The 17,964-nt window shown below is 48.8% G+C and overlaps 1 long non-coding RNA gene across 3 annotated transcripts in view; it reads left to right on the forward strand.

The window, feature by feature from the left end:
- The window catches only part of LOC113878911, a 69,153-nt gene that overhangs the window by 3,464 nt on the left and 47,725 nt on the right, over window positions 1-17,964 (forward strand). The window contains exon 3 of one of the 3 annotated variants that reach the window (XR_003507159.1): window positions 9,307-9,765. The exons of the other annotated variants lie outside the window; for them this stretch is intronic. This is a non-coding gene — a long non-coding RNA (uncharacterized LOC113878911). Of the gene's footprint in view, window positions 1-9,306; window positions 9,766-17,964 lie in introns of those variants that run through there. 3 annotated transcript variants of the gene reach the window in all.

A 17,964-nucleotide genomic window follows, 5' to 3' on the forward strand; every position in this document is an offset into this window, starting at 1 on the left:
AGGGACTCTCAAGAGTCTTCTTCAACACCATACTTCAAAAGCATCAATTCTTCAGCGGTCAACTTTCTTTATGGTCCAACTCTCACATCAGTACATGACTCCTGAAAAAACCATAGCCTTGACTAGACGGACTTTTGTTGGCAAAGTAATGTCTCTGCTTTTGAATATGCTGTCTAGGTTGGTCATAACTTTTCTTCCAAGGAGTAAGTGTCTTTTGATTTCATGGCTTCAGTCACCATCTGCAGTGATTTTGGAGCCCAAAAATAAAGTCTGACACTGTTTCCACTGTTTCCCCATCTATTTGCCATGAAGTGATGGGACTGGATGCCATGATCTTCATTTTCCGAATGTTGAGCTTTAAGCCAACTTTTTCACTCTCCTCTTTTACTTTCATCAAGAGGTTCTTCAATTCCTCTTCGCTTTCTGCCATAAGTGTGCTGTCATCTGCATATCTGAGGTTATTGATATTTCTCCTGGCAATCTGGATTCCAGCTTGTGCTTCATCTAGCCCGGCATTTTGCATAATGTACTCTGCATATAAGTTAAATAAGCATGGTGACAATATACAGGCTTGATGTACTCCTTTCCCAATTTGGAACCAGTCTGTTTTTCCACGTTCAGTTCTAACTGTTCCTTCTTGACCTACATACACGTTTCTTAGGAGGCAGGTCAGGTGGTCTGGTATTCCCATCTCTTTAAGAATTCTCCACAGTTTGTCCTGACGCACACAGTCAGCGGCTTTGGCGTAGTCACTAAAGCAGAACTAGATGTTTTTCTTGAACTCTCTTGCTTTTCCCATGATCCAGCAGATGTTGGCAATTTGATCTCTGGTTCCTCTGCCTTTTCTAAATCCAGCTTGAACATCTGGAAGTTCATGGTTCATGTACTGTTGAAGCCTGGCTTGGAGAATTTTGAGCATTACCTTGCTAGCATGTGAGATGAGTGCAATTGTGCGGTAGTTTGAACATTCTTTGGCATTGCCCTTCTTTGGGATTGAAATGAAAACTGACCTTTTCCAGTCCTGTGGCCACTGCTGAGTTTTCCAAATTTGCTGGCATATTGAGTGTAGCACTTTCACAGCATCATCTTTTAGGATTTGAAATAGCTCAACTGGAATTCCATCACCTCCACTAGCTTTGTTCATAGTGATGCTTCCTAAGGTCCACTTGACTTTGGACTCCAGGATGTCTGGCTCTAGGTCAGTGATCACACCATCATGATTATCTGGGTCGTGAAGATTTTTTATACAGTTCTTCTGTGTATTCTTGCCACCTCTTCTTAATATCTTCTGCTTCTGTTAGGTCCCTACCATTTCTGCCCTTTATTGTGCCCATGTTTGCATGAAATATTCCCTTGATATCGCTAATTTTCTTGAAGAGATCTCTAGTCTTTCCCATTTTATTGTTTTCCTCTATTTCTTTGCACTGATCGCTGAGGAAACCTTTCTTATCTCTCCTTGCTATTCTTTAGAACTTGCATTCAGTTGGGTATCTTTCTTTTTCTCCTTTGCCTTTAGCTTCTGTTCTTTTCTCAGCTATTTGTAAGGCCTCCTCAGACAACCATTTTGCCTTTTTGTGTTTCTTTTTCTTGGGGATGGTTTTGATCACTGCCTCCTGTACAGTGTCATGAACCTCCATCCATAGTTCTTCAGGCACTCTGTCTATCAGGTCTAATCCCTTGAATCTATTTCTCACTTCCCCTGTATAATCGTAAGGGATTTGATTTAGGTCATACCTGAATGGTCTAGTGGTTTTCCCTACTTTCTTCAATTTAAGTCTGAATTTTGCAATAAGGAGTTCATGATCTGAGGCACAGTCAGCTCTGGGTCTTGTTTTTGCTGACTGTATAGATCTTCTCCATCTTTGGTTGCAAAGAATATAATCAGTCTGATTTTGGTGTTGACCATCTGGTGATGTCCATGTGTAGAGTCTTCTCCTGTGTTGTTGGAAGAGGGTGTTTGCTATGACCAGTGTGTTCTCTTGGCAAAACTCTTCTAAGTATAGGAATAGGCTATTTAAGATTTTTGATACTGCCCTCCACCAAATGGCAGAATATCATCAATATACTGGCTGTGTTTACAGAGGGGTCAGGTGCAATCCAGTGAGCTTTCCATAATGAATGACTGAACTGAGCTAGGAGCCTGGAGCTGAGAGCAGGCCCTAAGGTTAGAGGGAAATCTGTGGGTTGCCTTGATATCCTTCCAGTCTTTCAGGAGCATTCCAGAGTCCGGGGCTGCATTTAGACACCACGCCCAGTTGGGTTAGACAGGTTGTTGGTCCTCATTCATGTTTATGGTGTGGCCCTTTTTCTCCTTGCTTCCATATGTTCATCCAAAGAGCCTTACTAAGTCTTAGGCCATACAGATGTTCATTTTTTAATTGACAGTATACGGCGTTTCTCGAAATTTGCTGTCTGTAGTATATTGGCTACATCTGCACCAAGGGATCTCAGCTGCTTTTTGTTTATTTCTTTGTGATGTTTTCCAGAATCTCTAATGACCGACTGGATCCAAACACACACTCAGAAAACAAGGCTTTGATAAGCAGGTGTCCTCAGCACCGATCAATACTATCACTGCCTCTCCCACCAAATGTGCATCTTAGATAACATTTCAGGCTGCAATGTTTTTAGCACATTGTCATTTCAAATTCTTATTACTAAAGGATGCTTAGTGAAAGAAGTGATCTGATATAATGTAAGAAAAGAATGGGAAGTTTGAAATCTGGGTTGAGTTTGGATTGGGAACCTCTCTTATCATGTGTGTGACCTTGAACCATCCATGAACCAGTCTGAGCCTCAGTTTGCTCATCTGTAAAATGAGAATATTAATACTTGCTATTTGTTGTTGTAAAACAGATAGTATGTATGCGGAACCTGACACATAGTTGGCACTCAATAGCTAATAGCTAATAATATGGCCTTGATACAACTTCCTAGTGTACTCAGTTGTAGTCTGTTATGGGGCAGAAATCTTGATTAATATGTGTTTATTTTATAATTTTTTTTTAAGTATTTGTTTTTATTTGGCCACTCCAAGCCCTCACTGTAGCAGACGGGATCTTTTAGTCTCAACATGTGGAATCTAGTTGTCTGGTCAGGAGTTGAACCTTGGCCCCGTGGTTAGGAGGGTGGAGTCTTAGCAGCTGGACTTCTGGGAAGTCCCAATATGTATTTTGAATTATACTTGCTACTTGCTAGTTTTGATCTTTTGATTACATAGAGAGCCTCTTAGCCAGCCCCTGCACTGATGGCCTCAGGGAAGCCAGGCTCACAGTTGGGCCGTCCACGCTACTGCTGTTGGGATCTGGATCCATTCTGTCTGTCTTCTGTTTTCACACAGACAATGCTACCTGTCATTCTCCAGTGACTCCCCTGTTGATTCATTTGCTTCTAGTTGCCTACCCAGTATCCACTCCCTGTCTTATCATCGAAACCCAGTTTTCTCTTGGGCTTCAGTGTGCCCTGTTAAAGTGTCTGCCCCAGATTCCTTGGGTTGCTAAGGGTGACCATAGGTGTCAGTTCTGACCGAGGAGATAGAAGCTGAGGGTGTCTGGGAAGGCTTTGTCTTGCTGATAGAGCCTCTGCCCCGTCCTGCTGTAGTATGGAGGTGCAGCAGTCCTGAACCAAAGGGTTAGTTGGGGGCCATGTAACTGGTTCTGGCCAGTGAGCTGTAAGCAGAAGGGATTCATGTCCCTTCTGGGCTGGGATATTTAAGTACTAACATGAGACCCTCCAAGAATTCTCCTTTCACCTGTCATGATAACCAGCACAATTTGAGATAGTGGCTGATCTATTATCCTGGGCCCAAATGAGAGGTCGTGGAGTAGGGGCTCCAGTTGGCCCCTAATGGACCAGCAGGATTGAAAAATAAACCTTGGTTGTTTTGAGCCACTGAGATAGTGGAGTTGTTTTTTACTGCAGCATAATCTAGCCCATCCTGACTGATACAAACCTGACCACATTGCTCCGCTAAATCCATTATTGTGGAATGACTGAACATAGAAACTAACAAACAAATGATTGGCTAAAAGCGTGAATGAATCAGCTTCCTTCTCCTGGGCCCCATCCCTTCAGATCATGTCTAGGAATGACTATAAATCCACCTAGTTCACTACGTATACCTTTATAGATGTCTTTGGTTTGTCTTTCTTCAACTTTGGTGTTCATCAAAATTCCCTAAGGACCTCATTAAAAATACAGATGCCCAGCCGTCCCTCAGATCTACAGAATCATTCCCAAGAGGTGGGTCATGGCCATTTGCATTTATAACAAGTTTCCTAAGAGATTCTGACAATGGGTCCGGATCAGGAACGTTTGCCTGTTTGGGTAGAAAATTCCGACCCCCATCAACAAGCCCAAAAGGGCGATTATTTTTTGGCATGTTGGTTTTTTAGCTTCTCTTTGTCAACCTCCCCACCTCAACCTCTACTCCCAACTCTCACCCTTGTTTCCAGCTGGCCACTTATACCTAAGTGATTACCTTTGGTTGATGGTGCCCTTGAAAATATCCTTGACATCTCCCCTCTGGCTCTTGCATCTCTTGTCTGTAAAGAGAAGCACGTTCATACCTTGAGGGAGGTCATCAATAGTGGTTCCTGAGAATGGAAGTGGGTACCAAGGGTACAGAGGGTGCAGGTAACTGCTCAAGTCAGCCGTGGGGATGTCCCACAAGAGGTGACATTCAAGCAGAGTCCTCATGAGTGTGGTGGGTGTTGCCCTTCTTTATGGAAGTGCCTTTGAACACGTTCGTTCATTTGGGCCATCCCCGCCTGTGAGTCTCTGTAGGGTGGGGAGACCTCTTCTACCTGGCAGCCCAGAGACTTATTTCCCCACTTCCTAAGCGTATGGTTTCCACTCCAGCTATCAGAGGCCACTGTGGTGCTTGGTGCAGCAGGTGGCAGGTGAAGAAAGCATGTTCCCTGCCAGAAGGTGGTGTCCTGCTTTCAGAGGGCCGTGGTGGGGGCCCCACAGGGGTGTCCAGTATCTGTACAGTCCATGTCAGAGGCACCTGATGCTGTTCCGACCCAGCACTGGGGCGGTGGCATCTCCGTGGAATGTCCAGTGCTGTGATTTTAGGGGCGACTCCTGTCCATGTCATCTCTAGGCTTGGATCTCTGGCCCTCCCAGGGATTCCAGGAGCCATTCGTATTCCTTTTTTTGGGGGGTGGGGGGGTGCTGTGCTGAGTCTTCGTTGTGCAGGACTTTCTCTAGTTGTGGCCAGCAGGGGCTACTCTCTACTGTGGTGTGTGGGCTTCTCTTCGCATGGCTTCTCTTGCTGCTGAGCACAGGCTCCAGGGCACACGGGCTTCAGTACTCGTGGATCCTGGGCTCTAGAGCACAGGCTGTATAGTTGTGGCACACAGACTCAGTTGCCCTGTGGCGTGTGGGATCTTCCCGGATCAGGAATTGAAACCCCTTGTCTCCTGCATCGGCAGGCATAGTCTTTACCACTGAGCCATCAGGGAAGCCCCACCCCATATTCTTTACTGCATCACTTTACTGATTAAACCAGCCAGAGTTCATGTATGTTGCAACTAAAGGACCTTTCCTGGATAAGCACATAGAGAGGAGAGAGGATCAGAGCCCCAGGCAGAAGGTTCCAGCTTGAGCAGAGGCCCAGGATCTTGAAGAGCATTGGATGTATTCTGCAGAGGGATGCCAGTCCCGTGGGGTTGCAGAGCATGTATTTGGGGTAGAGTGGGGACCAGCAGGAGATGAGGTGGATGAAATAAGCTGGGAGCTCAAATGCTACCATTTCAGGAATTAAATTTGACCTTGGAGTGGAAACAGTGGGCTTTAAATAGGACAGAAGGAGTACCAGATGGAAAATTGACAAAGATTTCTCTGGGGCAACATGGGGTGTGATTGGACCTGGTGAGACTTGGGGCAGGGAGACGGATGAGGAAGCGGCAAGAAGTATCTCACGTGGTGGATGCTGGCTAGGGCGTCCCTGCCCCTTGAGATCTGGCTCAGACTGCTCACTCCTTCCTTGTCACTGCCCACCCCGCCCTCTGCCCACCACCACTATCCTAGACCCTGCAGAAGGCCAAGCCTGACCCCACGACACAATTTCTGCAACCTCTCCATGGTCACTGCTGCATCAGAACTCCAGCCTCTACTGTGTTCATTTTAGTCTATGGATTTTCTTGTGAAATGCAGCACCTTGATTCCTTAGACGACTTAGATTCTTAGATGACTTTATATGTCCTGAGGGATTCATGGTCAGCTGTTTCTCCCCATGGGCACACCAGCCTCTGTCCTAGCTCATCACCTTCTCTCTTCCCTTACTCGCTCCATCTCATCTTCACTCCGTGCCTCGTGGTTTGCCTGTGAAATGCTGGATACTCCTGCCTGACAGGTTGCCCCACAGATGATGCCTTTCAAGCCCTCTCTTCCAAACCCAGTTCCAGGCCCATGAAAGAGGCCATCCGAACATGAGGTCACACTTTTAACAAGCCCCATGCTCCTTCAAAGACAGGAGTGATTAACAGTTACTTTTCTGCCTCTACAATAGCTTTGCACAGTTGAATTTTGCTTTTATCAATAGTAATTATAAACCACAAAATAACAGAAATTCGTCTGTCTCATGGAAAAGTCTGGAGGAAGACCGACAGGGCAGCTCCATGACCTTTAGCCTCCCAGGCTCCTCTGCCATCGTGAAAGCTCTGACCCAGGTGGGCTGCTTAAGTCACCAGGCCCTAGAGCGCTGTGGAGCAGGTTGGGAAGTGTAGCTGGACCTCTGGTACAACCCCTGGTTAAAAACTGCTGTACGTATTCTTAAGGAAGAAGCGGCAAGTGTGTGTTGGGAGGAACTAGTGGTTTCTGCTGTGTCCATGAAACCCACTTGTCTCAGAAGTTCCACCTGCACTTTTTCCAGGACTGGATCTTGAAAGAAGCTTAAATGTTTAGTCTGTGGATCACGGGGCACAATGTTCCCAATAGTTGCTCTCACTCCTTTGGAAGTGTCAGCTTTGCAGCTTTAGGAAGGGCTGGGGTGCAAGGCCGCTCAGGAGTCAGCAGACGCTGCTCACAGTGCCCCACTCCCTGATTTCCTGGGGCTCAGTCTGGCAGGCACCTCTCTGCAGCTGAAACAGAATGGGGCCCAAGAGGCCTGTGAACACACCGGAAATCTCAGCTCTTGTTGTTCACAGAGGGTTAATTTCCAGAGGGATCCTGGGGCTACCGAGAAGTGCTTTTCTTTCTGGGGAGACAGTGCAGCCGCTGAAGAGCCTGTGGGTGAGGACAACATTGCCTTCCTGCCTGAGCTCCAGGAGCCTGGGTCCGCTCCTGGCACTGGCTTCTCCAAGCCTGTTCAGGACTTCATTGGTGGGCTGTGTGCTGAGCATTTGCTGCTGCCACATGCTGCTAATATTTGAGTGGACTGCTTCCTGGGATCACACTTCAAAGTGGGGGTTTTCTCCATTTTTAGGGGTGCTAGAGAAATGTACAGGTCCCAGTGGCTCAACCCAAAATGAAACCCAGGTCTCCTGCCTCCATTCCAGTGCCATTTTCTTCTATTCCCTCCCGAGGAAGGCTCTGATTGGCAGGTTCCATTTAGTGGGCTGTGGACATCACCAGGTATTCTCAGCTCTCTGCCTTCTAGGCCCAAGGCAGTATTGTACATGTTGGCCCCAAGGCAGGACCATGTGACTAGTTCCAGCCAATGAGCCAGGAGTAGAGTGATGTCACTTCTGGACTAAACTCTGTAATAACTGCTCCAGATCTCTCTCTCTGGCAATGATGGTAGATGCTCCATTAGCCTGGGCTCTGGGTGACCTAGAGCAGAGCCCTCAGCTGACCCTTGATGGAGCTGTAGAGTGATCAAGAAATAAGTCTTTGGTGTTTTAAAGTCATTCAGATTTAGGATTTTTTTGTTGTTGTTACCTGGCCTGACCTGACTTTACCTGCACACTTACCATCTGCTTGGTCACTTGGCATTTCAATACCCTTCCTATTTTGGGGGTAGCCTCCACCCTCTAAGATTTGTTGGGCAGCAGAGCCTTCCTATAGAAGGTGGAAGTGCCCAGTACACACTTTCCCGGCTCCCCTTGCAGCTCGGGTGCAGACACGTGGCCAAGGTTAGCAGAGACAGCACCGGTGGTGGCGCCACAGACTCTGTGTTTGTAGCAGCTGCAGTGGTGACGTTGCTGGGCTGGTTTTGTTGCAAGAGTTTGAGCTGTGATTCTGGCTGTGTGACTTCCCTTTATTCCTGCCTACCTTCTAAGCCTCGTTCTCCACCCTTCCTGTCTCATATGTGAGCTGCTCAGCATCCTTTTAATAAATTTGCTTTCAGTTTAAATCACCCATACTTCATTTATGTTGCTTGCAGCTAAGAGCCTTGGACAGATACAACCAAATAGAGGGCAGTGTGGGGTGGCACAGGAGCCAGGACCTGGAAGGAAGGATCTGGCAAAATGTGCCTGACTTTTCTCCCTTGCACAAATTGCTTCTCTGGGAGCAACTTTTGTCTGTCTTAGGCCGGAGCAAACCAAAGTGCTGGGTAGGAGCTCTGGTTAGACTTGGTCAGCCTTTTGGGCATGTGAACCTCACTTTTCTTATCTGTAAAAGGGCGAATGATAGGACCTCACTTATAGGGTAGTTGTGAGGCATGTATTTGAAAGAGAATATATTTGAGGAAGTTCTGGGAACCATAAAACAAAACCCCAGTGAAAGTTCACAACGTTATTCTTCTGTGTTAACTTGCCCAAATATATCCAGCTGGGGAGTCTTGGATGGCACGACAGGTTAAATGAAACCCATTCTTCCTGATGCCACTGTTCTGTCACTCACCTCTCGGGAGGTCACAGACCAGTCCTTAAGATTCAGACCCATCTGAGATTCTGCTCAGGAGACCAGAGACCTCAGACTGGAGGGGATGAAAAGATTCCTGGTGGGCTTGGTAAAGGCAGAGAAGCACAGAGGTGAGAAAGGATATTAGGCCTTGTTCTATTCAATCCTCTCCATTTTGAGAGTCCAGAGAGAGAGGGAGAGCCTCCAGCCCACGGCCACTCAGCAGCTCTGTGGCTGAGCTTGAGGTTGGGATGCAGATCTTTTCATTTTGACAGCGTGCCTTCATCTGGACATACATGTGTGCTATCATCCAAGAATGCAGAGAACACGGGAATATGACAACTCTTCCTCAAATTAACAACCCCCACTTCCTAGCAACCTGTGACCGACTGGTCCTCATCCCCCCATAGAGAAGGATCTCCAGAGCACTGTTTCTGTTTTTTCTTTCTTAGCCCTCTAAACACTTTATTGAGGAAGGCTGAAAACTGCTGAATCGATTTTTTTTTTTTTAATTAGCACAGAATCTGAATCAAAGAAATTTGGAAGAAGAGAACTTTCTCATCCAAGTGGCTGCCGGCACCCCCACCCCAGCTGAAGCGCTCCCTTGTTCTCGCCTGCTCTGCCCCAGATTCATGGGCCGCGCTCGGGATCGTTGGCAGTTTCCTCTGCACTGTCCTGACAACCTCCGGCCATGAAACTGAAAAGCTAGTTAGCGAATCTCGCTCCTACCGGCTTTGTCCTTGCCAGGGATTCAACAGAGAAATGTGGAAGAGGGAGCCTCCCCACGCCTGCAGCAGGCTGAAATGCCACCAGAATGACAATGGGCTGGGGTGTGGGAGGAGGGGAGCGTGTGCAGCGTGCCAGGAATGAATGAATGAATGAGAGGGAGTGAGAGAGAGCAAGAGAGAGCGAACTTGGGGCTTCAAATTAAAAAATTCCAGGGTCTCAACAGAGGTCCTGGTGTCTGTACTCCAAGGCTTGCTACCGAATGCTGAGCTGGGCACTTTTCCCTAGGCGGGTGCCCTCTGGCCCTCTGCCAAGGTACAGAGCTTGGGGCTGCAGAGGGGGGAAGTAGGACTTTGGGGGCGGAAATGGCTCCAAACTGGGGCAAGGCCTGGGAGGCCAGCCTACCCAGTCAGCTTACTGTCTGGCCAAACTCCCCCTCCCATCCCCCTACCACCTCAAGGGTCTCCGCTGAATTTAGACATTAGTACTCACTCCACATACCCTCCCCACCCCACTAGAGGAATTTTAAGAAATCCACAAAAACCAGAGGAATTTTGATTACCCTTAATTAAGGAAAAGCTTTCCAGAAGACCACGTGATGGGTGACTCCCTGTGACATGGGTGTCCCGCAGCTGCAGGAGGGTGGGGCAGCCCGGTGGCTCTGTGTCCTCTGCCCTGGGCCCTGGGACTCACACAGAGCAAGGTCCTGGTGGATGTTTGTAGGAACGGCTTCGTTCAAAGAGCTCTTGTTCCTGCCTCATCCCCTCCCTAGACTTGGGGACTGACGTAGGGGTGTGTGGGGAAGCGGGAGAGTGAGGTGTCTGAGCAGTGGGCCTCCAGGGCCAGGCTGAGTGGGGTCTCTGACTTGATAGCCAAGAGACCTTGAGCCAGTTGCTTAACATCCTCAAGTGTGTCTGCTTATCCCTGATGTGGGAATCACCATGGTGACCATGCACAGGGAGGCTGTGAATTAAACAAAGACCTCCATGTCTGCTTGCCGGGTAGTCAGCGTTCAATAAAAATAACTAGGCATAAACCCAGAGCCCATCCTGACATAGGGAGACTCTTCTCAAGAGCTTCCACCTCATCATCCACAGATCCTGGGACTGGTCTTGTTACTGGACCGGCCTGGCATTGGCAGGACCTTGGGAAGCTGGGCAGGTCCTTTGTGTTTTAACTGAGCATGTGCATTCACTCAGTCAGCCTCTCTGTTCTTGTTCAGTCGCTCAGTCGTGTCCGACTCTTTGCGACTCCATCGACTGCAGCACGCCAGGCATCTCTGTCCTTCACTATCTCCCTGAGTTTGCTCAAACTCATGTCCATTGAGTCGGTGATGCCATCAACCCATCTCGTCCTTTGTCATCCCCTCCTGCCTTCAGCCTTTCCCAGCATCTCATTTGTTCGCAGAGACTGTTTCCCGGTCTCTTATCTGTTCACGCAAGTATTTATCGAGTGCCTTCCACACGCCGTCTTGTGCTGGAGTTTGAGCTAAAAGAGCAAGTGAAAGGGCCCCTGATCTCAGTTCTTGAAGCTCACAAGCCAGCAAGAAACAAACAACGTCAAAGTCAGAATCATCTGCGGCCCAGATCAGTAGGTGATCAGGGAAGGCTTCTCTTGGGGGCAATGTTTGAGCCTAGATCTAAATAGCAATAAAGAGCAGCCACCTCCTGAGGGAAGGGCAACCTGGGAAGGAAGCAGTAGTTTGGAGGCTTGGAGGTGGGCCAGGACTGGTTAGGGGGTGCTTGTGGCTGAGGCTGATGGAGGTGGGACAAGACTGGTTAGGGGGCGCTTGTGGCTGAGGCTGATGGAGCACCAGGACTGCGGCGGGAAGGAGCAGATGCATTCTGGGAAGCCACGAGAGAGCTTATTTCATAGGAAGGCAGCCTGGAGGACTGGGGTTGGGCCCAGAGTCCAGCATGTGGTAGGAGCGGGGTGCTTCTGCCAGTGCCTCCGGCCCCGCTTTGCCCTGCACCTGCTGTAAGTGCATTGAAGGACAGATCATTCAGAATCGAGGTGTAGTCCCATCATTATTATGCATGGCCTGCTTTCTCAAAGGGCGTCTCCCCGAACTTGGGGTCACCCCTGGGCCCGGTTGAGGGGGAGTGGATATGCCCTCCCACCTGTCAACAGCCTCTCCTGCTGTTCTCTGTGTGGGGCGCACACGCTGGTGCTGACTCCCAGGGGTGCAGGCAGTTCTGCCGGAATTGGAGACGCCCTTCCCCAGCTGGGTCCTGACTGAGGCAGGTGTCAAGTAAGCTCCAGGGTGGGCCTGTTGTCCAGGCCTGCAGCCTGAGATCACCCCCATGATCAGTCTCCCTTGGTCCCAGCTGCACAAACAGAGGACCTGCAGCCACCCTGAATGTTGGATCTGGGGTCCCAACGCTGTGTGGGCATCGCCAGCCGATTCCCAAAGGGCTGCCTGCTGGGGTCAGGCAGCCAAAGACCCTCTGGTGGAACGGAGCCTGAGGCTCTTCTTGTTGAAAGGAGCTAAGAGACGTGTAACCCAGCCCCATTCGTTCAGTCATTCATTCAACACATGTTTGTTAAGCACCTACCGTATACCAGGCATTGTATTAGTGCCAAGTTATACACTAGACCCAGGGAACTACGGTGAAGAGCAGACCAGCGCTTCTGGTCCTCATGGCTGTCAGTACTTTTAAGCAGGTGAAGACACACAAAACAAGGAAACCTAACAAATACATAAATTGGAACATAATATATGTGAGAGAAAACATGAGAGCAAGACATACAGCATATGGGACAGACCCAGTTTGGTCAAAATGGTCCAGGTGCGAAGGCTCAGGTAAGTCACAGTCCCATATAAATGGGATTTATATAAATATAAATCCCCAGAATGCCCGTATCATCTCTGAGGCTCATTACTAATAATACTGCCCAAAAGAATAAATATGAAAACCATGTAGAGAAAATCTGAAACGTGGCCAATATTGAGATTAGTTGCAAATCCTGATGTTAATGAAAGTGGTGAAATCTGACAGTCGCTGGCTGTGTTTATAAACTCAGAGATAGGAACAGGTGACATGTTTGTGGAGCATCTCCAGTGTTAGGCTATGTGGTGGGGGGTCCGGGGGTCCCCAGGATGTTAAATGTTAGCTAGAAGTAAAGTATTCCTGCCTGCACCCAGCTTGGAGCACCTCTCAGGGGCTGTCTGTGCTGTGCCACGTGAGGCATGGCAGAGCTGCAAATTCCCAGCTGTCTGTTTTGTTTTGCTTCAAGATCTGACCTTGTTGCCAGATTTCTGTCGAGATTAACTTACAGAGTCCCAGATGTAGTTCATTCTATGGCAGGTTAGGTTTCCACAGTCGATGAAGTTAGTTATATCTACATCTCGGTGAAGCAGGCACAGAAGGGGAGGTTTGAATGGCAAAAAAAAATCTCATTTTAGATTGGGAAAAATAGAATTCATGCTTGAGAAAAGAGTGCTATTTCTGTCTCCAGTCTGATTTTACACCCATTTCAGTTTAAAGCTGTGTCCCATTCCAGATCAAAACCTTCCTCTCCCCCTCCTCTCACTCATCTCCTCTCCCTCCTCCCAGCCATCTCCTCCCCCTCCTTTTACTCATCTTCTCCTCCTCCACCTCCTCCCACTCATCTCCTCCTCCCACTCATCTCCTCCTCCCACTCATCTCCTCTGCCTCCTCCCACTCATCTCCTCCCCTCCTTTTACTCATCTTCTCCCCCTCCACCTCCTCCCACTCATCTCCTCCCACTCATCTCCTCTGCCTCCTCCCACTCATCTCCTCCCCTTCTCCCATTCATCTCTCCCTCCCCATCCTCCCTCCTCATCTCCTCCCCCTCCTCCCAGTCATCTCCTCCCCCTCCTCCCACTCATCTCTTCCTCCTCCTCCCACTCATCTCCTCCCCCTCCCCCTCCTCTCACTCATCTCCTCCCCTCCTCCCACTCATCTCCTCCCTTCCTCCCAGTCATCTCCTCCCCCTCCTCCCACTCATCTCCTCCCTCTCCTCCCACTCATCTCCTCCCTCTCCTGCCACTCATCTCCTCCCTCTCCTCCCACTCATCTCCTCCCCCTCCTCCCACTCATCTCCTCCCTTCCTCCCACTCATCTCCTCCCTTCCTCCCACTCATCTCCTCCCTTCCTCCCACTCATCCCCTCCCCCTCCTCCCACTCATCTCCTCCCTCTCCTTCCACTCATCTCCTCCCCCTCCTCCCACTCATCCGCTCCCCCCTCCCCCTCCTCCCACTCATCTCCTCCCCTCCTCCACTCATCTCCTCCCTTCCTCCTACTCATCTCCCCCTCCTGCTCCTCCCTCCTCATCTCCTCCCCTCTCCACCCTTGTCTTTTTGCCTTTCCTCCCACCTCCTCTCCCCTACCTCCTTCTCCCACTCTTCCCTGTCCTCAGTCCATTTGCTTGACTTTGACTGGGGACGTAGTAGCAATCAGGAGATTTAATGTTAGAGGGAAATCCGATAACCTTGGAGCCGCTGACGCAATTTATAGGAGTTCCTCTGTTTTTATCTGTAAAATGGGAATGGTTCAATACCACGTATATTTGAGCCTATATTTGTTTATTCTAGTCTTCTAGGCTCTGTGAGATATAAGAAAAGGAACGAATGGGACTGTACCCTCCCTCTTAATAACTTCCTATCTCAACGGGAACCTCCCATCTGATGGGGACTTTCTATCTCAGGACACTCGAGACAGACTACAGTATGTACATAATTGAAAAACAGATTGAGAGGCACAGACAAAAATTGCTCATGGAGACTGGGCTCACTGTGGGCTGGAGGAAGGCTCTGCAGGCAGTGTGCTGCTTTAACTGAGTCCTGAAGTTTGGAAAGATCCAGAGTCAGAGGGCTAGACATCCTGGTTCTGATGGAAGGAATGGTCTGTCACAGGACCAGCTTGTCTGTCCCCAGATTCCCTGCTCCTGCACCACGGGACTTGCCTTCTTGTGTCTCTGCCTGTCGCCCCTGCGCAGCAGCCCCCTGCCCCCACATCTTTTTGGTATTGGGCTTTTCCTCTCCCTTCTCCACACACTGACAAGGAGCACACCTGTTAGTCGTGCCCATTCAGTCTGGGAAAGGTTCCCTTGTCTCTCCCAGGAGGACCAGGTGTCCTAACACAGCTGGAGCGGTGAACGTGGCAAGAAGGGCTTGGGCTGTGAGCTCACACTCGCTTGCGTCTGGATCCTACTCTGAGTGTGGACCTGGGCAAGTCAGCCCACAAGCTGAGCCTCCAAATCCTCTCCTCTAAGCTGGGGGTGATAATCCCTGCCTTGCAAGGCTTTTTCTTTCTTCCAGGAGGAAATAAGATACTTCAATGGGTAAAAGATCTGGTGCAGGCAGAGACTCTCCCAGAATGCTCGTGTCAACTTTCTGCCAGTTCATTTCAGCCAACTGTGATGAATAGCAAAGAAGATTGGCGGGAGTAAGTGGAGTAGAGCAAATGCCCTCACCCCTGTGGAATCTGATCACACTGGCCTTGGTTTCTGGTTCTTGGGTCCAACTGTGGTGTCTTTTGGACAGAGGATGTATCCTTTGGCAGTTGCACTTTCCTCATCGGTCAAACAGATCCACAGTCCCCCCAGGCCTGTGCTCAGTTTGAAACTAGACAATGCAGTGAAGAGTTGCGCCCAGTGGCTGGCGTGTAGAAAGTACAAGCATCACTGTGGTGACCGTGGCTGAGCCAAGGCCACAGAAATGGTACCTGAGTGGCATCAGGCAGAACTTCTGTGCCAGCCTTAGATGATGAAACGAGCTGGAAATGACATCAGGTCTTTGCAGGGAGTGGTTCACCGTCTCTAACAACAGTATCCGCAGGCCAGAAGCATGTTTGGAAATAGAACCCGGGAGCCCCGACATGAGTGATTGACTTGAGTCGTCCTTTGGAGCTCACGCACACGTCCTACCTTCTTCAGAATTCACACAATGCCAAGATCGCATCACACCTCGAGAAGAGAGTAGCCAAACCTGAGGCAGCTGGCATCCTGGGGCGCTTTGCTCACTAACCTTAAAAACAAACACATCGCACTGACAGCAGCCCACCAGCCTGCTTCGGGCAGGGCAGAGCCTGGAACCCAAGAGCCCTCCTAGTCTGCTGATGAGAGTGACAGCAGCAGAGATCAAAGTTTAACGCACTGACTGTCTCTGGTTTTGAGTGCCCAGCGGGGCTGAAGGGGCTGCCTCCTCCTCGGGGCCCAGAGAGGGTGGTTGGGTGGACCTGAAGGAGGAAGGCAGCTCAGCTGATACAAAGCCAACCCCACTGCAGGCTCAGTCGGGGCTCTGGGTGCCCTGGGCCTTCTCTGCAACCTGGCTGGAGGGCCTGGTTCAGTTATTTTCAGACTTCCCAGATCCATGGAGTTTCAGCAGGCATGAAGAACAGAACACAGGGAACCAGCTGGAATAAGCCCTCAGAATAGAACTGCTTGCAGAAAGACCAAAATAATAAATATCTGAACACATTATCCTGTTTCTAGATTGGCTTCAAATGCATTGTGTTACCAGACCTGCCATTATTATGGGAAAGTGGACCATGAAACAGCTGGGTGTAGGAGGTGCTCACCCCCTCTCCCTTCATGATATTTTACAAGAGTGATTATTTTGATGACAGTAATGAAAGCAGCTCATGTTGATTGAGTCCTTCCTATGTGCCAGGCAGATTACTAGACACTTGACATTCATTAGTGGAATGCTCCCCACAGCTCTCTGAAGTAGAGTACTAGTATCCCCATTTTACAGAGCGGGAAATGGAGGCTCTAAGTACAAGACCCAAGAGGTAATTTTCTTAGACCAGTGTGGTGCCAGCCATCAAGGAGCCTGAGGTCCAGTGATGGGTCATTAGGTTTGAAGAGTGGATGAATGAATTGATCAGCAGCTGTGGGCAGACCATGCTACCTGATGTCAACACAAATAAGAGATGCAGACGATTAGAAAGAAGAGGTTGTCTGAGCCTGAAAAGATTGGTGGGAGTCCAACAGTCAATCAAGATGGGAGGGAGAAGGGGCTCCTGCTGGAGGTCACTGCTCCGAAAAGACCCAAAGCAAGTCTGGATGAAAAGGAAGGATCCTGGCGTGGCTGGACTGGGGATTCATAGAAGGCAGGCTGGAAAAGGGAGGTGGAGCTGGGTTGGGAAGCCTTGAATGCCAAGTGGAAGGGACTGGATCTTTTTTGGTCAGCTGTAGGAAACTATTGAAATTCAAAGCAGTCAGGGCCCAGAACACTGCTCTTCCTCTTGGCTTAGCAGAAGTAGAAAGAACAAAAGTGGCCTTGGGAATCAGGAAGTCTGGCTTTAATCTAGATCTTTCCCATAGATTTGCTATATTGTCCTGGAGTCAGTCACCCCACTTCTCCAAATAAAGAGAATACTTACGTGCATTTCAGAGGTTTTTGAAAGTAAAAGTGTTAGTTGCTCAGTCATGTCCCACTCTGTGACCCCATGGACTGTAGCTTGCCACGTTCCTCTGTCCATGGAATTTCCCAGGCAAGAATACTGGAGTGGGTTGTCATGCCCTTCTCCAGTGGATCTTTCCGACCCAGGGATTGAACCTGGGTCTCCTGCATTACAGGCATATTCTTTACCATCTGAGCCACCAGGGGAGCCCCACCAGGGAAGTGCCACTTCTCCAAACAAAGAGAATACTTAGGTGCATTTCAGAGCTTTTTGGAGAGTGTTAAATATAATGTGAGTGCAGCACTTTCACAGCATCATCTTTCAGGATTTGAAATGGCTCAACTGGAATTCCATCACCTCCACTATCTTTGTTTGTAGTAATGCTTTCTAAGGCCCACTTGACTTCACATTCCAGGATATCTGGCTCTAGGTGAGTCAGTTTTCATTCCAATCCCAAAGAAAGGCAATGCCAAAGAATGCTCAAACTACCGCACAATTGCAGTCATCTCACACGCTAGTAAAGTAATGCTCAAAATTCTCCAAGCCAGGCTTCAGCAATATGTGAACCGTGAACTTCCAGATGTTCAAGCTGGCTTTAGAAAAGGCAGAGGAACCAGAGACCAAATTGCCAACATCTGCTGAATCATCGAAAAAGCAAGAGAGTTCCAGAAAAACATCTATTTCTGCTTTATTGACTATGCCAAAGCCCTTGACTGTGTGGATCACAATAAACTGTGGAAAATTCTGAAAGAGATGGAAATACCAGACCACTTGACCTGCCTCTTGAGAAATCTGTATGCAGGTCAGGAAGCAACAGTTAGAACTGGACATGGAACAACAGACTGGTTCCAAATAGGAAAAGGAGTATGTCAAGGCTGTATATTGTCACCCTGCTTATTTAACTTATATTCAGAGTACATCATGAGAAACACTGGGCTGGAGGAAACACAAGCTGGAATCAAGATTGCTGGGAGAAATATCAATAACCTCAGATATGCAGATGATACCACCCTTATGGCAGAAAGTGAAGAGGAACTAAAAAGCCTCTTTATGAAGGTGAAAGAGAGCATGAAA

This window comes from Bos indicus x Bos taurus, chromosome 20, assembly GCF_003369695.1.
Source record: "Bos indicus x Bos taurus breed Angus x Brahman F1 hybrid chromosome 20, Bos_hybrid_MaternalHap_v2.0, whole genome shotgun sequence".
NCBI lineage: Eukaryota > Metazoa > Chordata > Mammalia > Artiodactyla > Bovidae > Bos > Bos indicus x Bos taurus.